The sequence below is a fragment of the Vollenhovia emeryi genome, unplaced genomic scaffold (assembly GCF_000949405.1).
Source record: "Vollenhovia emeryi isolate VEMERY1.0 unplaced genomic scaffold, V.emery_V1.0 DF939138.1, whole genome shotgun sequence".
Lineage (NCBI taxonomy): Eukaryota > Metazoa > Arthropoda > Insecta > Hymenoptera > Formicidae > Vollenhovia > Vollenhovia emeryi.
Genome location: NW_011967228.1, coordinates 429887 through 453786, shown reverse-complemented (window position 1 = coordinate 453786; position 23900 = coordinate 429887). Strand labels below are relative to the sequence as shown.

General features: G+C 48.0%; 1 protein-coding gene across 4 annotated transcripts in view; it reads right to left on the bottom strand.

Annotated features, from left to right (window-relative positions):
* LOC105567351 (polypyrimidine tract-binding protein 1) overlaps positions 1-23900 on the bottom strand; it is a 418546-nt gene that overhangs the window by 288359 nt on the left and 106287 nt on the right. For 2 of the 4 annotated variants that reach the window (XM_012022161.1, XM_012022162.1), the window contains exon 1: positions 22802-23635. The exons of 1 other annotated variant lie outside the window; for it this stretch is intronic. The gene's annotated coding sequence lies outside the window, so the exon portion shown is untranslated. Of the gene's footprint in view, positions 1-22801; positions 23636-23900 lie in introns of those variants that run through there. One more of the 4 variants, XM_012022167.1, reaches the window with a different exon arrangement.

Here is a 23900-nt window from a genome sequence, read left to right as displayed (position 1 = left end):
ACAGCCTGAAACTCATCGATGTATAGATGGGAATAACGAAAATTTGAATCCTAGTAAAACTGGGGTCCAGGCATTAATGAATAAGACTGTACGAGGCGGCAAAAACCACCGGATTCAAAGTCGCCTGGAACCTGCCCCGAGGCGGGCAGATCCGCCGGCTGTCGAAGCGCTGGAGCATCGGGAAACGAGAAGACGAACCGGGCAAGCCTGTATTTCGGTCGAGCGCCCTGCGCGAACAGGGACACGCGGTGAATAAATAAATTTCTGGTCGGCCTATTCCTGGCAACAAGTAAATAATTCGCCGCCGCCGCCGCCGCCGTTCCGTCGCGGTAAAAATCTATTCTCGGTGAGCCGCGACGCGGGGACAAATCTCGGTATCGAATTTCCGGCATCGGGCGAATTTACAACTCGCACGCGACTCACGTTGTCTCCGCCATTAGCACGCGGGACGCCGCGAATCGATCGAATGACTGTGAGCCAAGTCGCAAAATCGATGAGCCGACTAGTCTAGGATGTGCTCATATCGACGGAGTCATTTCGAAGGTCAGAGGCATTAGGTAGCAGTATCTACGTGGTGCCTGCGTTCGACCCAGTTTCAATAATTCAGAAGACTGACTGGGCAACGCCGCGCCGACGTGTCTGTGGTCCCCAGTTACCGATGGCCTGCGAACGGTCTCGTGCAGCTTCGGCCGCACGTGCAACGACTGCGCCCGACAATGTACACGTGTCCGAAACGCGATGATTTCCTATTTTATGCAAGGATAGTACGTGCGCCACGTAAACGCAATTTTCGACACGCTGATGCGAAAATTTCACCGCGCGGTAAAATGTTTACCCGGCGCGCGCTCATCGATTTTGCAGCGCGCAAATTCTAAATGCCCCTCGTGTCTCATTTTTATTTTCCTTGCGCCCCTCGATCGATTATTTATCACGTGAAAATGCTTCCGATAAACGGATGCCGCGAGAATTATTCGATTTACATGAAAATTGCACGTAGTTGGCTATTTCGTGCCGCGGCTGATTTCGAAAAATTAGATTTATTCTAGAAGGGTTAAAGTTTGGTTGCGCGGAGTTACGTCATTTGCTCGCAGCTAAAAGCGCAAGTTGCTAACTCGATTAAAAAATTGCACTGGCAGCTACAATCTGCGAGTTGGAGGTGGCCGTTTCCCTGCTAATTCCGTCGGGCCACTTTGCGTGGATATAGCAATTTCGTTCTTATCTGCGTCACCGCGCGAAACTGTTGGCTAACTGTCGTCGCGCGACCGCCAACGCGGGGGAACGAGGCGCTTTTATCGGAAGGAACAAGCGACGTCGATCGCGTCTTTTTTCTCGCGTCGGCCCGAAACTGAAATTCGCCAAAAATTCGTTTGGCCGCCGGTGACGACGGCAAACAACATACTTTTGCCGAAAACGCAACGGGTATCTCAAATGTTTCTTTTTCGCGCGCGCCCGAGTGAAACCCGTCGAAAAATAAAGCCCGCGAAAAATCCGGTCATTTCGCGCCAAACGCTGAAAAAAAATGCCGCTACACAGCCGGCTCGACTCGCGTAACTGACAAAAAGAATTTGAAACGCCAACGTGAGGCCGATTGGCCCTCGGCCAGCAAACCGACGCCATGTAATTCGATCATCGTGTAAACTTTGCGGTTCCGAGCATTTATGTAATTCTCGCTATTCCCTCCGTTACACGGTTTTCCTTTCAGCCGAAGAGTCGATCGGCCAATTTCGCATTCACGAGTTCTAGATGACATCCCCCGAATCGAATATCTCGGGTCAAGCCCGTAATTTCGCACGAGCGACGTGAGAACCAAGTACGAAAACACGCGAAAACGTTTATTGTAGCGGGCAGCGATAATTACCTTAATCATTATTTATCTATCGCGTTTGAAATTGCAATTTCACATCCGGCCGTCACGTCAGCGTCAAAATTTATGCGTTCTTCATTAATAAGAGTCACTTAACGCTGCATGAAGACTGCTGTTTTACGTCGGTTCCCGTTAATACGATTAATTAGATTTCATAAACCATTCAGAGCCGGGCGAGATAAATAATCCATTCTCATGTACACGGCGCGTATCAATCGATAACGCAGCCGCGGCAATCACATTCGTAAATTTAGCCGGTTTAATAATATTCATCAGCGAGACGCGGTACATCGGCGAATCAATAAATTTATGCAAAGCGCAGACCAAATATAATTACACTATGCTCGATCGGGGAATAAAGGTGATTTAGAACGGGATAAATTTCGCGCCCGGCCGATCGGCCAAAAAATCAACTCGCGCCCAGCTAGAAAATCGGGCGTAATAATTCGACGTTTTAACAAGCGAATTACCCGTCGCTAACAATGCATTAATTTTTCCTACGGATAATCCTTCATCTAGCTGACACGAATTCCGGGCCCGGAATCGCGCCACTTGGTCGCTTTGAAATTTGTTCGATTCCGCGCGCGACCACCAATTTGGTTAAGCAAATACGATATCGATGGACCGATATGTATATATTTACCGGCGATCGAATGACCGGCTTTACGCGCAGGAGGACAAAGAGATGGATGGCCGCCCGTGTTTTTTTCGGAAGTCGATTAACATTTGAAGAGAGCGACGATAACGGCCGGCAGCTCGCTCGAGCCGAATAAAAACACACTGCAGACTATTGCGGCGAGCGGATGTTTTCCGGGAGATAGACGGATATGTACATAAACATATTAATGTACGCGAAATGTGTTATCGCACGTAAATATATTAATTTAAAATAATATCCTCCTCTTGACGTATTTAAATACCTACAATCTGTCGCGGGATTAACGGAATTCATTTCGATTAATAATTGTCTAATTGTCGGGGCATAATTTAAAAAAGAACTGACGCGTCATAAAGTGCGATTAAAAAGCGTTAAAATCGTATTTTTCGCATATTCGCGTCGTTAGGACATAATGAAACCTGTTGAACCGCCCGGCACAAAAAATCAACCGAGTCGCAATTAGAGAAATGTTCTCTCTCTTTCTCTCTCTCTCTCTCTCTCTCATTCGCTCGCTTACTCACTCTCTCGCACCCTCAGTCCTTCATCGATTACATACGCGTAAGATTAACGCGAAATGTGTTGGTGAATTTGTGGGAGGCGCCCCGGTGACTGACTCATCGACCAAGATATTGATTTCTGGCGGTTCTTTTCCCCGTGTGTGAGCTGATTAAATCGCGTAAACGGCCCGTATAAACTCGCATTCGTGCAGTTCGATCGATCGACCGCGCAACTCACACGCGACAATCACGACGTATTTTTCTTTTTTTTTTTTTACACACGCAAATACACTGTCTGATACTGTTACAGCTTTATTCACGCGTAATTGTACTCTGTGCGACGGGTATTTGAAAGTCACACGCAGAAAGCGATGGAAGAAGAGTTCGAAATTAATTTAATGGCGCGCATCGTCTCTGATACAGCGAACAGAAATTAGGCGACGATCGAATAAAACGTAATAAAATCAAATTCGATATTATCGAAAAAGTAATCTTTGCGCGCTTAAATTTCATAAGGAGGAAAAAGTTGTGTAAGATTGTTAGCTCATTCATTTTATCGTTAACGTCGATCTTCGGAATTGAACGGAAAAAATTGTGTAATGAGGAACTGTGTGCTTATTTCATTCCGCCATTAAGGCTATTTCCTTGAAAGCGAGCCCGACATCGGCATTAAATTTTGAGCACGTGCTCCGCCGAACTTTCCATTGTTCGAGGACCGACGCGATCCCACGCGTGACGTCGAAAAAATGTCGGACAAGGTTACACAGGTGAGCCACGTGGAACGAGCGACATATCGACGAGATTTTCAACCTATTGCCGGCGACGTTTCGGGCATGCAAATTTCTGCGTATAAATATCGTTGCCGCGCCTCATCGGATAATACACGGAATGCGGAATTCGCTTTCTAATATCGCGCGCGATCAAGATTCCGTGGGTGACATCTGTTCGCGCGAGCCGTGCGAGAAAACGCTCCGTAAACCCACGCGCGTGCTTTTAAAAACGTTAAAGAAATTCTACTTGCTACCAGAAAGGTATCCGAAGAACAAACAAGGTTAAGGCTGAGCCGAAGGTCGCGCGACAGAAGAGAAACTTCTGATGAGAAAGGAAAAAAAAATCCGTTTTCCCTCGCACACGGTAATGAGTCTCGGTCTCCGGCGAGGCGTGTAATCGGCAAACAATTCCGATTGCGTAATCCGCGATTACGCCGGTGACTTTACGCGGAGCTGTACGTGAGAAATTAAACATATGATAACGTACGTACGTACAGACGAAGCCCCGGACGACGTCGCATTAAAGGATTGCGCTTTCCGTCACCTTCGGAATTTTTTATTTAATTCTTCCTCGCGCGGAAAATGCACAAGGATGTTGCGAGCGAAGTTAAATTAGAAATGAACGCCGCGCGAGAATTACACGACGCATTCTCCCCCGGCGCTTTTAAGGTCGCATCCGGCTGCGAACTTAAGGGGATCCTAAAGCCGCTGGCGAACTCGATCGGTGTCGACAAGATAGTAGACGGAATTAAAAACGTCAATTATCGACATTGATAATTCCAAGTCCGAAGAAATTTATAGCCAATCAATTTACAACTTTTACGAAAAAGCAGCAATTTTATTAGACCGATTATTGCTCAGACCGAGAGTTTGGATCGAATTTTAGCATCGTCGACACCATGTCTTTACTGACGAACTGGCAGCGACCTCCCTCGAAAAGCCTGCAACTATTTCTACACGCCACACTGCTCTTTTTCTCTTCTTCCAGACTTGGATTTCTGGACTTGCGTTTGTTAGAAGTAATCTTTTTTTTTTAGGCTATTACTCTTAGTTCTAATTGCACGATATTGTTCTTGTATGTTGTCCCTAGGGTATGCTGGTTCTCATTTTGTATATATTAATTGCAAAATTCTTGTATCAAGCAAATATTGCCGTCAAGCGTACCAAAAATTAGTGAAATTTAATTTGTTTTTCGTTTTTGATACAAAGTCGACTAGCATAGTCTAGATTTTGCTGCGTACTTTAATTCCGTAAAAGAGTCTTGCATTTCTATGAAGCCAATTAAAAGATTAGTTCTAACAAAGAACGTCGATAAAACAGACGGCTTTAAGGTCCCCTTAAAGGCGGCCAACTTCCGTCGCGCGACCGGCGAATTTTGATCGATCAAAGAAAGTATTTTCGAACGTGCTCGCCCGCGCGCGCAGACGCGACTCCAGACGCTGACGCATTGTGCATACGTTATTTCTTTTCGCCGCCGGTTCTCAGCCGCGAGTCTTCAAGGCTACCCCGAAAAGCGTCGGCCGTAACGCGCAGTTGGAGTTGCTAATTCTCCCAATTATCGTTAGGCAACTCACGTATTTACAATCGTGCGAATAATTATGTAAAATGTATATACTCATCGCTGCCCAGTCTACAGAAGCTACAAAGCTCAATTCCGCACCTGCCGGTTATAACTGTACCGTCGCCGGCGTGTCATCGTACAAATCTTTCAAATTTTGGCAGAGCCATCAGATTCCTGTTAGCGCCCGGCGGAGCCCCGTGCATTCGGGCGCTCTCCCGCGCATCTTTACCCGCCTGAATAATTGGCGATGGCCGACGGGACTGCGCCGTATCCGCGCGCTTTAATCTCGCGCAAAACGTCGGCGCTTGCAGCTGCACGCACCAGCGTCCCAGGCGTGTAACGGACAAATACGCGCGCAAATAGCCCGTATGCATATTTATGTGCAATACGGCCCCCGTTGTTTTCGCCACACTCGCTCGGATAATAACCGGGGCGGTTAATATTTGCGCGTTACCGAGGTGATGCGCGCGCGCGCAAAAGTGAATAATATGCCGGCGCGATCGCCAGGCCTCGTCGAATAGGCTTATCGAGCCCAGCTACCGGTTCGCTTATAATTATCATTTTCCCCCCGGCGTTTGTGAAGTAGGTCGCGTTTTGCGTTACAGGATTACAACACTCGCCCGGGGCAAAGGCTATTTGACTCGCGCGCCTTTTGTTAACCCGACAACGCAATTAATCGGGGGGTAAAACTCCTAATCGATCGATCGGACGTGCGCGCGTCCGACGTTCGCCAAACGATCCAAACATACCGTGCGTATTTGCGCGTCAACTGTTGCTCCGCGTAACAATTGAACGTAACAGTCTCGATGGTACGGGAAAATTTGGGAAAAATCTGATTTTTCAATATGAAAATGAATCGAAGCGAACGAGTGGCTGTCGCCCACGGGAAAATCGACCGCGCACAAAAAGAATAAAATTAAATTAATTCGGTGGAATTATTTCTAAGGCGGGCTCTTTCAGAACCGCGAAGAGAAGAGAACTATTTTGACCGCAGCGCTTGGATCGGGGGACAAGGGGCGCGGACAGTAGACAGAAAGAGAGAAAAGCGAGGGCGAATCAACCGGTTTGAAGAATGTCGACCCTCGGACGACGATCGAGCCACGAAAAACGCGCCTGTAGTCCTTCGCCCGTGTTACTCGTGCTCCTTAAAATTCGAAAAAACTCCACAGCCGTCGCCAGAGATGCATCGCGATCGCAACAATGCATTATTATTGCGCGCCGCAAAAACGAACGGAGAGGCGGGATGCCGGTGAAGCTGCATGAACAAGGACGAGTAAAAAAAAAGTAGAAAAAGAAGTAGAAAAGAAGAAGTAGAAGAGAAGGAAAAGAAGCCACTTGGAGAAACTGGTTTTGGGGTATCGTTACGCGTTTCACAAATACGCAGCGGTCTCCGTTTTCTCGGAGGCTTCGATCCCGCGGCCTTGAGCATTTCGGGAAAATTATCCGTGGAGCAGTTACGAAAACGTGGCCCGCACTCCTAAGACGCAAGAGCACGTGGTCGAGACGGAGGGAACGCGATCGATACTCGGGAAGTATCGCGGGTTCGAATAGAGGGAAACTATCGCGCGACAAGTTGCGCGATACCAAGCTATTAGCGCGAAAATATCGATGTCGCGGTATCGATATTTTACGTGCCGCGCGATACAATTCGTGAATTTACGTGAAACTGTCTCGCGGATGAAGTATGTACTCCCGGTTATCGAGCGTTGACGATACGCCAAAGGAGCGTTATCGATATTCTTTATAGACAGCGTGAAACGTCTCGGCAGGACGTAACGCCCGAACGGGCGCTGACATAATCGGATCCTCGTGGATAAAGAAGATAATTGCAAAAAGAAAAGGGAGACATCGAGACGTTCAACCTTCGAAAGAATAAGATGGATCGCGCCGTTGTGCAAGAATCCTTACGCACACTTGACCCACCGGTATACTTTCACTTTTCCCATTCGGAGAGCGAGAAGGCGAGTCTGTCCGCGATCCCCTTCGTGTTTCGTACACACGACCAACGAATGACGAAGGTTTGCCCGCCGATCGAAATCACAAAGATCTAACCTCGCCGAATACCCTCGGACCGAAGCGAAAGCCCCGCCGACAGCGAGGGCCAAAGTTCCGCTGTATAGAAGTTTCCCCGAAAGAACTCGGAGAACTCTAACAAATTCATCAGCCTTTTCCCGAACTTGTCCCTTTCTTGCACGATCCCGTGAACCTCCGCCCACAACCATTAAATAAATTCCAAGTGGTATTACGTGGATAATATCATCCAATGTACTAAAGATTCATTATTTGCACGGTGACTGCTGTCGTGTTGCGCTATCAAAAATATTTTTAACACTTGTACGAAACAAATGCCATATAATGTAAAATTTTGAATGAAATGAATAGATAACAGTGTAAAAAGAGTTTGTTATTCAACGCACTACTCATATTGTAACCTTACCTGATCATTTTACATACATTTAATTCGAGGGGGAAATCGCTGACCAAAATCTTGTACACCAATGCCCACTAATGCCCAGTGGGCATTAATCTTATTTATCTTGTTTTATCTTATCTTTATAACGCCCCAGCAAGGTCTAATGCCCAAAAAATGCCCAGTAATGTCGCAAATCTGTACACCACAATGCCCTCAGCGGTTTCCCCCTAAATTTAATCATTGTAGCGGAGCGCGAACTGTCACTTGTTGTGTTAATTAAGAAAAGAATTCGGATATAAACTTGTCAAGACAAGAAAGGGCTTTATTCCCTTCTCAAGGTAGGAAGGGTCTCTTGGCCTTTTAGCACTTTGTCTCGACAATCTTTTACCCGCATTTTTTCAACCGAGCCAAGTAGCCTCGCTGTAGCTTATATCTACGTAATAACGAAAATTCCAACTGTATAGATAAGAGACGTAAAGCTTTTTACTAGGTAGACGATGTGTCAAATGTTCTCTCTAAAATACTATATTGGACAAACTACACGACAGCTACAGACCCGTATTAACGAACATAGAAATGATATTAAGACACACGAAAGGTGTCACTCAGTCGTTAGCAGACATCGCGTATTGCACGACCACGAGTGCGATTGGTCGAAAGCAAAAATTTTTTGCTGAAATGTTCTTTATCAAGGAAACCAACGACACGATCAATTTACAGACGCCGAGATTTTAAATGTAATATATGACAGCGGATTCAAATCTGTGTAGGTCGTAATATCGCCTTGTTTCGTTTCTACGGCGGTACCTACGAATTAGTTCGAATGGTGCATCCAGTGTTCATATGCACTTGTATTTTTATAACGTGACTCTGTCTTATGGACGACGATGACTCAATTAGGTTCGTTAATTTACTTCCCTTCGTTTTACTTGATAACTAATGTATTATTTAATTTCGTATGTTTATTGAAATATATAACTTGAAAAGGACTTGAAAAAATAGGGTCGAAACCGAGAGGGAAACCGCTGAGAGCATTGTGGTGTACAGACTGAGCATTACTAGACATTAGTTTGGGCATTAGGCCTTGCTGGGGCATTAGAAAGATAAAATAAAACGAAATAAAATAAAATAATACCCACTGGACATTAGTGGGCATTGGCGTACAAGATTTTGGTCAGCGGTTTCCCCCTCGGTCGAAACGTTGCATTTACTAAATAAAGGAATATGCCAGTTGAGTTGACTACAAGTTCCCTGATTTAATCTCTAAAATAGCGATTAAATAAAAACCTTCCAAATATATGTCGCCAGGCTGGTAATTGAGATATAACAGTAGAAAAGATAACATGAAACTGGTGTCAATTTTCGGGATATTGTTATCTACGATAGCATTGTGCTTGCCATGAGAATACCCGAGCGCTCGCAAACACTGCAAATGGTTCTTGACCTCAATGGGATTCTCCTGCATTTGTTGTACCTCGCTTACCAGTATTCGCGTCGCATTACCGATTGCGTCATTAAGATAAGTATAATCGCAACCAACTATTTGACACGAACATCGCGCGCGTTGAGCACCACTGGTAGGACCGCTTTCAGAAAACATGAGGATTCCGCGATACGTAAGAGAGGACACACGCTCTCTTCCGCGATTTATGAAACGTTTGTATTCCGTTAGACCGTTGTAAATCAATTGCATTCATTGTTATCCAGGCTGATCGGTTTATATACTTGCAAACCCGTAAATATTTCAATTTAATAATTTTAAACGTTAATCGAGCGAAACAATATTACGGTGCGAAAATGTTTTTGAGCTTCCCGGATATTATACGAGCGAAATAATATTTTTCCTAAATGAAAGTGCCTTTCTCTGTGTGACGCCTTCTATCGGTAATATTTTCCGAGCTGACAATACCATTTTGCACGAAACATATACTGTATATCAACGGTTACAAATGACGTCAAACGTATCAGATAACAAACATGCAATATTCAACGCGTTTCGATTATTACATTTTCCACGTTACGAATTTTATCTCCCTGTAATCCGATTTATAGCACAAAACTGTCCCGCGTAACAATATTCTAGGATTAATCATTTCATCAGACCTTGAAATTTATCAGGTATTTTGCGGTATTTTACCGTATACGAGTACCACCGGGATTTACGATCTTCCGCGTTATTAGACCTCAAAAACTTATATATTTGACGAATATTTCGCGGTGTTTTGCGGGAAATGGAGCCGTATTGAAATTTAAATACGGGAATTCTCTCTCGTAAAGCTCGCCGAAGGCCTATCATTCGCGACTTTCCTTTTTACCGAGTGAGAATGTCGCGTTTCCAAAGCTTCCGCGGGTAGAAGCGACCCCGTTTCTCACGAAGGGTTAATTTCTTGCATTCGACGCTGTTCGAGTCCCCCTTTGTTCGTCCCGTAGCTATTATACCGGTGGCCCCTTCTTCTCTCCATCGCAAGCCTCATCCGCCGGGGCGTCTCAAAGCGTGGAGGCGGCTTAATAATTCAAATGTTTACCGTCGCTTTCAAAGATAAGCTGATAAAAGCGTGCACTCGCCTCGAGCCAATATAGGCGGCGGACTGAAAATTACGCGTGTGCGAATGCGTATACGAGAGGATACGTGATTCTCGGTAACACGCCGCGCGCACATGTGCACGACCACCGTGTAACGCGGCGCAACGGATTAATCTCCCGATCGGCGCGCATCCCGCTGCCAAGACGTCACTTTCATTAAATCACCGTCACGCAGACGGTAACCTCGTTTCCGCTGCCGACGCGGGTACAATGTAATCGAGGAGCGTTACGACACGCGCGAGCGACACGCGTTCCAGCTCCGCACAAAAACGTGGATTGATCATTATTCGAAAAAAAAAAAAAAACGCAATACATCCCATGCCCGAGTGATACGTAACTTGAAAATAAATCGTGCGAGATTTAAAGACGACAAAAAGATGTTTGAAACGCGCATCGAGAGGTGTGCGACAAAAGAGCGAAGGAATCGCGCAACTCCGGCTGTTATCGCACGTTGATTTGACGTAAAAGGTGCACGGAGAGAATTGCCTCGGAAAATCATGCAATCGTGAGACAACACGGCATTTCGAACAACTTTATGAGAGTTTTTGGAAATTTTACCATACATTCTACTAGTAATTATACTTGGTATACATTTTACTAGCGAACTTTCAAAAGACTTTTACAAAATTCCTCGCAGTGTCATGTTGTCTCACGATTACATGATTTTCAAGATAAACTTGAAGAGAAAATTCTCTTCGCGTAGCAACAAAGCGACCTCCGTTTTACTCCTGCCAAGTGCCATTACCAGAATTTCATTATTCTGCGCGAAATATCCGAAACCGGCAGCCCGGTCGAGCCAGGTCGAATAGTTCGATCAGTTTCGACTCGAATAACGCGAAATTTAGGCGCAGCTAAACACATGGACTGCGCAATTATACGCGCGAAATGAAATTGTCCTGTCCACCAATAATCGGAGCGCGTCCACCCGAGCGCGATTATTGTTTCGAAGAGTGCACCGCCGACAATGCTTCGTTTCGCAATAATCTCATCGCGCTGAGTAATACCTTTGCCGAACGGGCAACGGCGATACGTTCGCGAATGGAACACGCGGCGCGTCCAACGCGCAAATTGTCGCCCCGCGCGCTCCCGCCGGATTATTTCGCGAGCCAACCGGCGATCGCGTGCTATCGTGACGCATTTTATCGCGTGTTTAAAATGCAGAGATGCCCCGATAAAGAAAGGATCGCTCTTCGAAATATCTATATTTTGAGAGCGCCGTTATTTTATAATTGTACACACCTGTTTTTAACTCTATCAATTATATTTAACGACCGCTCCCCCCCCTCACTCTTTCGCTCCTCGCATTTTAGAATAATGTCTGAAATACATTTTTAGAATAATATCTAAAGACGTATATCTTAATTAAGCATATAAGCTGTCAGAGTTTTTTTTATATGACATTATCAAGAGCTCTCGAGAGCTCTCGAGTTATGCTATCGGGTCGACTTTTGCTACAATAAGCTGTAATTACTTCTGCAAACTTATCTCTCGCGGGAGATCGTGCTTTGTGATATGAATTTTATAAAGAGAATGAAAAAAAAAGAGCTGTCGTTTTGCAGCGGCGAGATATATGCACGCCACTAAGCGCGAGTTAACGAGTCGCTGACGGGGCCGGACAGGTGCAGCTCTTCGAAATCGCGACAGTGAAGCGTCGGTAATAATGTAAACACCGGTGTCTCGAGCATGTGCAAGGCTTGGAACAGCTGTAGCTCGAGCGTCCGGGGGCTTCTTCTGGAGTGAAATGAACGATTTGGGACGCGCCGATTCCCGAATAACCTTTCCGCCGCGGCTCGAAAGGTCGTGCTCGTGAAGCGATCCAGGATCCAGGACGGTTCGACGAAAACGCTGAGTTATAACCAGAGATGTCTGACGTAAGGCAGCCGCCGATGCCTCTCGGTTACTCGACCGGAACTAATAAACGGCCGCCGCGGCCAACGCCGTGGATTTAAGAAACGCTTGGCGATATTACGTGTGCGAAGTGTTGAATTTTCAAACTTGAACTTCCGCAGAAGTGGATTAAGAAAACAGCCGTGCGATTAATGCATATCGTATCAGTACGAGTGAGTTTTCGTTACAAATTTTTTGCCGAGCCAAGGGGATCGAGACAGGAAGCTAATTAAGATAAATTTGATTAAGGGCGTTTTAAATTTCCACCGTTATAACAAATTCGCCGACGTAAATTCGACATTCCACGTAAATCCTGGTCGGTGCGATTTGGCGATTCTACCTCGTGTATTAAAGCCTGTTTTATCCAGTTCGTTCTGGTACTTTGAGTATTTGGTTTCACTTCGTCTTCGGTAGGCTGCTAAACCTTGCCGAAGGAAACCTGGAGGACTACACGCCTAAAGGGATATGTGTGTGTGTGAGGGGATACTCTCTCGGTGGGTTGCCACTTCCCTCCGAGAGATTCCGCAAAAAACCAGCGGTGTCCGTGGATTTGAACTCGGATCTTTTCGTTTATTTGTTTACCAAGCAGCGGACATTTCTCTGCGCCACTTTTAGTCCAGCAGTAATTATAAATAGAGATGAAGGCTCGAGCTGACCGGCGTTAGTCTAAATCAGAATAGATGTAAACCAGTCTTAATATTAGCCAAACAAACGCTCCGCGGGATACGATAATCCGGCTGCTTTTGATCTGCGTCTGCTAAAGCCGATCTATTTGCCTGCAGTTGAACGTCTGCTCGGTAGTCGCATTAATGAGTCTCGGAATGTACCAGACGAGAAGCAAGGGACCTGTTGGCCCTGGCACACATCGGCCGTGATTGAATTTTCAAGAAGCCCCGCAGCCGTCATTCTTTTCCCGAGGAAAACTCGAGACGCGTAATCGCTAACGATGAGTCCCGTTGAATCGTGACATTGCGCGGTCGCGATATTTGCAAAAGGGAAACAAAGTTAAAAGGAGAGCGCGCTCGTTTAAATTTATAAAATTTGTTCAACTCATTCAATTATATCCCACGGTTCTTCCTCCTCCTCTCTTCTTCCTTCCCCTCGCTCCTCACATTTCAGAATAATATCTAATATACATTCCAGAACAGTCTCAAGACATGCACGTGTGATATAAGTTGCAAAATGCATTGTTGTTATCGGGGAATTTTTTTGAAAATTTATTACGATCTATAAAAATGTGTCACTTAAACACTAAATGTTAGAAATAGTACGTAGCGTTTCTTTCTCGTCAGTAATTTTGCAGCTGTACATTTCAAATAGCTCCATCTCAGAAACAGTGGGGAATGAGGCATACATTCGTATGAACATTTTTGCTTAAAATGACCGATACTATCACCTCCCGGAATATTGACCTTTCCTCCTGGGACACCCTGTATATCGTAATTAAGCGCACGTAAGCGCTGTCGGAGTTTTTTTTTATATCATTACGTTATCAAGAACTCTCGATAGCTTGCAATCGTTTATAATAACTGCTATAAGGGAATAAGTTGCTCCTCGAATTGTATTCTCTTTGTAGTTTCCGCAATGCGAGGGGGAGGGGGAGGACATTCGACCGCAAATCGGATTACAAAATCGCGCTTCGTCAGATCCACTGCAGGAGTCACTGCTCCCCGTTATTCTTCCGCGCCGCGACATTTTTATCGCGCAAGAATATCGGCGGCGGGCACCGCGCCGAGCGGAGGAATTAATTAAGTATCTCTCTCCGCTCGGGTGTGGGTGGACGACGCGCGGGATGGCGAAATTACTCGCTTCCTGGTTGAAGAGCCTCGGATTGTTCGCCGACGCGAGAACCGGCGCGCGTTGAGCCTCCGCTTACACCGCGTCGTCTCGTGTAATAATTAGAATTATCGAGCGCGGCGGAATCACCGCGACCGCGAATGACGGCGCCTCCGTTACGTTCTTAAAACGTCATTTTCAGAATAGCCGGGCGTGCGCGACCTACCGTGAATGGCCGTCTATTATTTTAATATTTGCCCCGACCGAGTGCGGTGTCCGCAAAAATTTATACGTGACAAGAATTTTCCATCCATCTGCACGTAGAGCGACTAATCCATTTTACCGTGTATATGCCGAAAACCATTTCCCAGGGCGGGGGATATACCCGAAATACGCACGATAGCGAGAGCGCTTCTGCGGCTTACGCGTAACAAGAAATTGATTTTCAGCGGCGAGAGAAAAAAAACAGAGGGAAACAGAGGGGGAGGGCAAATCGTTTTCGCCATCCCGCGCGATCAAAAATCGCGCCCTCCCGCGCGCAATCTCGGTAATCCGATCTAATTAACGAGGAGACGTGATCGGATCATCGGGCGCTCGCATTATTGGATACGCCGCGCCGACGATCGGCGGTTTTGTACACACAACGAAAATTGTTTTCGAAACCGGCCGACGAGCGACGCCGATGGGGGCGACGCGGTGCGCGGCCGAGAGTCACGGCGTTATTTTCAGCGGCTCGCCGCGACGCTGTTACTGTCCATTTATTTACGGCACGAACGCGACGAACCCGCGAATCCTTTATTTCGGCCGCGTTTCGGAAATCGGGGGCGACGTTCGATCGGGATGCGTGGCCGATTCTCGCACGTCGGCCGCGACCCGTGGGGCACGCGCGTGCACGCGTGATCGCGAGAGAAAAGACACTGTTGATATAAATTATGTTCAGTTTGTAGCTCAAGTAGCTCTTCATTTCGAATGTGCATATTTTCAAGTTAAACATGTACAGGTACTTTAGCGAAATGTATATATTCTCAAATTAACAAGTAACAAATATTTGCTCGGCAGCCATTTAGTCGCCGCAGGAAAAAAGAACATTCTTGTTGAAAATAAAATTCAAGGGGTAAACCGCTGACGGCATTGTGAAGCACAGACTTGTGGCATTGCTGGGCATTGTTTGGGCATTGGGCCTTGCTGAGGTATTATAAAGATGAAATAAGATAAAGTAATGCCCACTGGGGGTTTATTGCTTATTTATCCCTCAGTGGGCATACACGATTTTGGTCAGCAGTTTACCGCTCGATGAGATTATTTGTAGTTTCAACATGAAAATCTCAAGGCTCCTGGGTACTCACTGCAGCCCATGTTGGATTATGACGTCAGAAATGACACGCTGAGAATTCTTGTGCTTTGCAACTACAGAACAGGATATCTGAATAAAAAAAACAGTCTATATCGTTTCACCACATTTCCAAAATGCCCCGGTAACTAACCTGTTCCCTTGACAGCCGATAAACAGCAGTAAAATGTGAATGTAACAAGATCCCTAGTCGCGCATGCGTAAGCGTACTCGTGACAGGAATCTTGTTACATTCGCATTCTACGGCTGTTTATCGGCTGTCAATGGAAAAGGTTAGTTACCGGAGCATTTTGAAAATGTGCTGAAACGACATGCACTGTTTTTTTTTTCAGATATCTTGTTCTGTAGTTGTAAAGCGCAAGAATTCTCAGCGTATTATTTCTCGCTTCTGACGTTACGATTTCCAACATAGCCGTGGCGAGCCCAGGAGCCTTAAGGTAGTTAGGTTAAAAACGATGAAGTTACAGATTTTCTTGAAACTTGTAGCAAAACTAATTTAGATATTAATATGTGTGTAAAATTTTGGTTTGATCGAGGAGGAAACCGCTGACCAAAATCTTGTACACCAATGCAATGCCCAGTGGGCATTACTTTATCTGAAATACGAAATTCACGCTGTTGGGGAAAAATGCACACCTATCATTTGGCGGCAATCTCGAATAATCGCTTGGTATCGTAAGACGAGAATTGAGATTGCGTCGCGGAGAGAGATTTTGGAGTGAAACCGCAAGAGCTTTTTACGTCGGGCAGAGGCGCCATCGGCCCAGCCCGAGGAATAAACGGCCGCGTATTCACGATTATTAGCCCGCCCGTTAATTTGTCGTTCCCGTCGACGACAGGCCGTCTCCGCGAAAGACAGACGGGCCTGCGCCGTGAGTATTACGGCGGCAGTTAATTTTCAGTATCGATCATCCCGCGCGCAACGAGGGCGATTTAATTAATTAATTTCCCGCGACATGAGTTACGAGTACCCTGTTGGACGCCAGGAAAATGGAGCCGGCCCTCCCGGTAGGCCGGCGCTGCGCCTAAACGCCTAAGGTCTCACCAAATGTCGCTTAACTTTGATCTCAGTTTAATTCGCGTTTGTCTCTTTCTAAAGTTGGAATGAGACCGAGAACGAATTAAGCTAAGCTTAAAGTTAAGCGACGTTGGTGAAACCGGGCCTAGGCCTCTCGTCCGCGTCAACGAAAGGAATCGCGAGAGGATCGGCGAAGCGAACATGCAAGATGCTTACGAGATACGCGTGGTTTTCAGTAACTGTTATAGGAACGTAGGACGGGCACGGTTCTCCGTGAGACAAAGCTCGGTACGTTTACACGGTAAAACGCGAGCCAAGAGACTCTCGCGTGATGGCGGCTCTTAAGTTACACTCATTTCATGCCGAATGAAATTGCGCACCACCTCCTGCACGGAACATCACGTCAATGCCACGCAAGCCGCGCGCGCGTTGCTTATTTTTCCACGGGATAGTTTCCGGTAGATGTTTACCCGAGTGGAAGACTCCGACTGCGGCAGAGAGTGAGTGAGAGAGAGAGAGAGAGAGCTCTTTTGCTCCTCTCGCAATGCTACCCTCCCCCCGTGCGCGGAAAGCTAGCCGGCGGTTTGGAAACCGCAAATCGCGAAACGCGGAAATCACGCGGGAGAGAGGGAGAGAGTACGGGAAATACCGTCGAGCAATCGATTACGGCAGAGGAATCGCGCTCTTATTACTCCAGACAACCGTTTTGCGAGGCGCTGCAAAACGAAACGCGCCACATCGATCGACAGTCGATGCGATCGCGGGCGAACAAATGCTGGAAAGAATCCAGATTGACGGCTATAAATATGCGGATGCTCGGGGGAGCTCGAGCGAGATTGTACGGCGGCGTACACGTCCGAAAAAAAAAAAATATATGAAGAGGACCGTCCCGGGAAAAATTCAATAAGAAAAAAAAAATAGAAATAGGAAATTTCGTCGGTGCCGCGTGTCGCGCGTGGCCAATCCTTTTATTAGGAATCCCCGTTGTCCCCTGCGCCTCCCGCGGGAGAGGTTTCCCTCCCCCCACCCCCGGCATAATCCGCGCTTACAAATCTCGAATCACGGAAGAAAAATCGACGCGGGCCGCGACGCGACGACCGTAAACGTCGGAATGGAAAAATATGATACGCCCTTGCGAGCCCAAAATACGAGAGTCCGACGTAAGGAAAATAGAAGAGGAGGACTCCGAAAGGAAATATTCCACTGGCGCGCGGCGGAGAAGGAGAATTGATGGATCGCTTCGCGGGAGTCGGACGACCTTGATGATCAAAAGAGCTCGCGCGCCACGTGGGTGGCCGTTCAACTCGAATGTCGCTTAAACAGGCTTTTTTATAATTACAAAAGTGCTCGTTTCACCGCGACACTCTTAAGGGGATGCTGGAGTGATTCTGCACTTTCGCACCTTCCGCACTTAAAACTGTCTGTTTCGTGGAAAGATTTGTGTAATACACAAATTAAATGGCACGTGTACAGATGATCGAAAGCAGCTTGCTATTCCGGCTAAATTAAAGAACAATATGATATCACTGAAACTATGTTTGTAAGTCTAATAAAAAATAATAGTGAGCAACACATATACTACATGATACTGTATGTATGTGTTGCTCACTATTATTTCTTATTGGACTTATAAACTTAGTTTCAATGATGCCGTATTATTCTTTCATTTGGCCGGAATAGCGAGCTGCTTTCGATCTGTACACGTAAGTCATTTAATTTGTATATTATACAAATGTTTCCGCGAACTGACAGTTTTTAGGTTAGGAAGGTGCAAAAGTGCAGAGTCACTCCAGCATCCCCTTAAGCATCCGTTCGGGCACGAGACAGGGACGAGAGAGATAAGGAATAAGCGAGACAGCGGTCGACTAGGCGAAATTCTCAATGTATTATTGTCGAAAAGAAATTTTAAGTTACCGCGTCGTCGCGCGTGAAAAATTTTAGGACGTAAGCCAACGTCTAAATTTCATATTAGATAGAAATAGAAAATTGAAAAACACCGATTATTCAACATTAAAGTTTGTTGACCGTATCTGGCAATTTTGATGCTTTAAGAATCGCTACGTTTCGACCATGGGTCTTGGTCCTTTTCAAGCGATCAGACTATATAAATAAGAGAATTGACCATGTTAAAAATAAATTAAGTACATTGGAGATATTATGTTCACTGTACATAGATCCGCGTGTATTTTGGTGAAGTACAATTGATTTTTAATTATGATCACATACTGAAAATCAGAGTGTTAGAAAGAGAGAAGGGTGCAGAAGTTTTGATTGCAATTAATGTGAAGACTTGCATGTTATGAAAATTAAGTGTCGGTGTTTGAAACATTGCTCGATAGATGACGGGGCACGACTGACGAAAGTATTAGTCGGTTGGTATAATTAAAAACAAGTAAAAGCCACGAGAAAAAGTTAAAATAATAAATAAATAGTGGTGTCAAGATTTCAGTTAAGTCTATTGTGTGCACTGAAAAAAATTTCTGGTTGAATATGGACGAATCAAATAATTCCTTTAGGATTTACCAGAATTCCTTTAGGATTTACCAGAATTTCTGTAGGATTACAGATTCGTCCATATTCAACCAGAAATTTTTTTCAGTGTGGTCGTAAATAGCGTTGAGATTTTCTGTGTCTTTGTCGCCCGATCCCTGCACCCTTATTGGTTCTCGTGAGCAATCCAGTGACAAAAATTGTATCGTGTGCTACAGGTTGCGATTTGGAAAGAGAACATCGCGTCTCTGTATTGGCGTGCGAAAGAGCTGTTACGCCGTATCAGTGTGGAAAGTAAGCGGAAAGATAAAGCGAGGCTGGGTTTACATTGCAATCTAATTGTCGTGAAATCGATGGCCACAATCATAACGAAGATAACAGTGCCTAGCTCGCGGGAAGGGGGGAGAGGGGGGAGATTATTAACTCGTTAAAGAGAGGAAAAAAGTGAGAACCAAATTGACCTTCCGCGCTTAATAAATCCTTTAATATCTCGGTTATGGGAAGCATTTAGCCGTCTCGTAGGTCCCTAAGATCGTTCCCGGCGCATGCTCGACATTCTCGGCATAGGGTTCCCATAAATTGCGAGTATGATACGTCCTGAAAACGTCGGCCGGGAGTGCTTTAACACTAAACGACGAGAGGAAGGAACAAAAAGAAAGAAAAGATTAAACGGATGACACGTCGGATCGATATCAAGGTAAAATGAGACACCTAACGTGCCGCGCCGGCTCGCAGCGCGGCTATAAAATATCAGGAAACGAGTTTTCGCAACCTGTCAGCGCTTCTTTGAAACTCAATAATAATTCTATAACTAACCGATAAAATTCATCGCCGGTTATCCAATAGCGATAAAACTGTATTTCCCGCCATTAATACTCGTATTAAATATCGCTACCATTAACTGCCGGCGGTCGCGAGCGCGAGCGCGGCCGCCCTTTTTTTAATATATGATATTAAAAAAAAAATAACAGCACCGGAGCTCGTCAACTTCGAAAATAGAAACAAAACGGGACAATCGAATCGGGGCAAATTGAATTATCGCGTTTCCGCGCGGGCGCAGCTCGTTCGGTTACGACGGAGGGAGATTTTCGCGTTAGGCAAATATTCTCGCGAACGCGCCTAACGCTTCGTCGCCTCGCCGAGAGGCATTCGAGGCTGAACGAGGAGAGCTCGGGCTTCTCCCGAATTGCGAAACGCCGCCTCGCATAGCGATGAGCCGCGGCTCATTTCGATTTCGGTCGCGGCGACGGGGAAGAAAAAGAGGGCCCCGGCGATAGAGAGCCGGCGGGAAACCGGTTCTTGCCGAATCGGACGGCGAAAATGGTTTAATCCGAGTGCAATATCGCGACGTCGCAGGTGTCGGCGGTGCATCATCGGAGGAAATAGCGCTCGAGCGTTTCGCGAGCGTAGATTACCATTCGCGGCGCAAAAATACACCCGAGACAGTCTTAGTCATCGATATTCGGATCACGGCCACAATTACGGCCGATATCACCGAGCGTGGAATTTCAGGCCGAGATACGGCGTGAATTACGAAGTGGCCCGCTGAGCCCTTTCAACACATGTCGTAAAAAAAATTACCGATGGATGGAGAGAGAGAGAGACAATGTTTTTTTGTTTTCCCTGACTTGCAGCGAAAACGCGGCGAGCCCGCGGGACTGAAAATTTCCCAATCGCGAAAATTAATCGTAAACACAGATACGCCCCGCGGGTGATTGGCAAATTGCGAGCCCGGCGGCGATTTCTGCCCACCGAGAAAACTGCGCCTAATTGCGATTACAGTGGATCTCCTATTACGTCGACCGGCGACACGCGCGTACGAGCGCAAAAGGTGTGGTTTCTAATTCCCGAGCAATTACACGCCGTAAGTTGCCTCACTCTCGCGAGACTCCGCGCGCTCGGCTTGCAAGGAGCCCAGCGCGCTCCCGACTGTCGGCTCGCAGCCTAGTTTCCATCGACAATAGCGTCGTTGACGACGGCGACAAATCTTGCTCGACGAGGCGCGGGCCTAAAGGGGTACAAATTTCAGCCTCGCGAATGCGGAAGCGCCGCAATTTCGAAGCGAGCTAAGCGAAATAATGAATCGCCGAGTTTTAGGGCAAGTTGGCTGTTCCGAGGCAGAGTATTTTGCAAAAAGAAACATTTTCAAGCAAGTCGGCGTTTCAGAGCGAATCGGAAACTAACATACTTGGATGCTGATCATATTAAAAAAAAAAAAGGACAAGTAACATAGCTTGTCAAGGCCCACCGCTTCCTGTTAATTTTCACACCGAGCGTCTTCGCTCAATTAATCCTTTATTCATTAAAAAAAAATTGTCGCGAACCGCCGTCCCCGAAATATTCCTAGACAGGTCAGCCGTGACCGGGCGACGATTCCGGCGATTCCGTCGCCGGATCGGGAAGAGTTTGCGTGCAGAGACCGGCGATTCTCACGATCCTGAGGAAGCCCAGGGTACCGTAGACCAGGTGCGCACACATGCACGCGGCGGCGCACGTACGCGGAGGGGCCGCGCGCGGCGGGTTCGAGGAACGCAATGCGGCGCGGCGCCGCGATAAGCCGCGCGTAACTATGCGCCACCGGCAGCCAAGCCGGACTGTTTATGGCGGCGGCGATTTTTACGGCCGCCGCCTCGCAAAAACCACCCGCTCGGTCGTCCCCGCCGTCCCTGCGACAGTCGACGGTTTTCCCAGCGGTGAGCGATTGTCCCGCGAGATACGCGTTTGCACGAGCTGCTTCTGTCCCACTCGCTCTCTTTCCCGCCGCGGAAAGAACCAGCCGCGTCTCCGCCCCCAAGCCCCGCGAGACGGCGGCAAATTATTTACCGGGAGACGCGACATAAATATTCAACGACATTTCGCGCTAAAATGGTGCTAGACAAATAGGTGAGACGAGAAGCGCGCGCGAGCGCAATTTATACACCTCTTTCCGCTAAAAGTAAAGATTGACGAGTGTTAAAACGCCGTTTAAACGTGCCGAACTACATCTGCGAGGGGAAATAAAATATTTACGCGCGGGCCATGTTTTTTATAAAAATGTCCAACGTTGCACAAATGTCGGCGCGCCGGGGATGCCGAGGGGGAAACCGCTGAGGGCACTGTGGTGTACAGATTTGCGGCATTACTGGCATTTTTTGGGCATTGGGCCTTGCTGGGGCATTTTAAAGATAAATAATAAAACAAAAGGAGAAACCAGCGCACTAAAGAACAATACAAGGGGGAAAATTTTAAATATATAAAGAGGCAACTATAAACGGCGAGAATCACCTCTCCAACGTCAGCTACGACAGTTGACCTGCGCTCTCGGGTACAAACGTGTTATGTCCCGTTGTTGACGTTATTAGACGCGTATCGGCCCGAACTCGTTCGCACGGTAAACTCAATTTCGCCATCTCGAAAGAAAGCCGTCGCGCGCGCATCCAGCCGTCAACACCTGTTTTCCCGCGGCCGGGAGCGGAGCGTTTCCGCTCCTTTGCGCAAGCTTCGAAACCGGCGCGAAATCGGCTTTCCGGCGAGAGAGCGCGCGCGGAAAGGGCCAAGGCCGGGGAGCCGTGACGAATAGTCCCGACTCGTCCCGAGAAGAACAATCGGCCCGGCCGACCGACGCTCCTCGGCGGCGTCGCGGCTGAAACCGAATTCGAGGACGGAAATCGACGACCACGTGCGGAGAACGAGCGGCTACGCGGGGCCGCGGGTAGGGCGGGAGGGGGGGGGGCGGCTACGAGGGTGCCGGTCGGTTTCGAAGGCGCGCGGACATGCGCCCTCCGCTTGGCACGCTCCGCGGGGCGCGCGGGTGGAGAGGATCCGCGCGGATTTCGGAGCGCGCGCGCAGCGGGCTCCGCGTGCGGCCGCGCCGAAAGCGCTCGGCGCAACGTGGTGCGGCCGGCCAGGTACGCCGTGCCCGGAGACGCGGGATCGCTATCGAATTGTACTAACCGTGTCCACGGTAGGCTCCCGAGCGGCGGCGGCGGCGGCGGCGGTGGCGGCAGCGATGGAAGGAATGTCCAGGCGAAATTCCGTGGGATATCCGTGCGCTCGGCGGTCGCGGCCCGTGGCTTCTTGGCCCGCGCTCCGGCTTCGTCTCTCACTCACAAAAGCGCGGCGACACGAGTTTACCGACGCCGAAACTGCGGAGGAGCTCTCGCTCTCTCTCTCTCCCTCGGCTTGACCGCGGGGACTTTTCCGCCGCGCGGTGACACACGCGCGAGAAGCACAAGCCGTTTGTCGAGTCACTGCGAAACGTCGGCGGCGACGAGGATGACGGGCGTCGACTGCGGACCGCGTTACGAATCGTTACGCGGGGACAATGTGACAGGGAAAATACGGGCGCACACACTCTCACACACACACACACACGCGCGCGCGCGCGTCGAGCTGGCGGCGTCGTTTGCTCGGCCCGTTCGTACGTCGCGTCGGCGGTCGGCGAGGAGCCTCGGTTTTGGAGGTTAGGAAGCGCACGACGACGACGCACCACCGGCTAGCTACTGCTCTCCTTCCTCTCTCCGCCTTTCCCTACAAGCTACGCGCGGCCGCCGTCTCTCTCTAGCCGTCTGCCCCTCTCACTCCGGCTCTCTCCCACACGAGGCCTCCGCCGAAGAGAACGACCGAACGAGCCCGCGTCAAGCGTTGTACGCCGCTCGTACAACTAAGCCAATCGTCCGTTTCGCCGTGGGGGTAAACACCCGGAGTAAACCAAGATAGGTGGAGACAAAGAGCGGGACGGACGAAGGAGGAAAACAAACAAGGAGGTGCGAGAGGCCGCCCGGCGCGGACAACGGGGAGCGCTTCGGAGAAAAGAGCGAGCGGCAGGGGGGGGAGGAGGTTCGCCGAATATCGCGCTCGGGTGACGGGGCGCGCGCGAACCGCGAAAACGCGGATCCGGCCGAGAATTACGCGCGCGTCGAAGAAGGACCGCGGAAGGAGACGTAAAAATAACGAACGGAAACTGAGAGAGAGAGAGAGAGAGAGAGAGAGAGAGAGAGAGAGAGAGAGAGAGAGAGAGAGAGAGAGAGAGAGAGAGAGAGAGAGAGAGAGA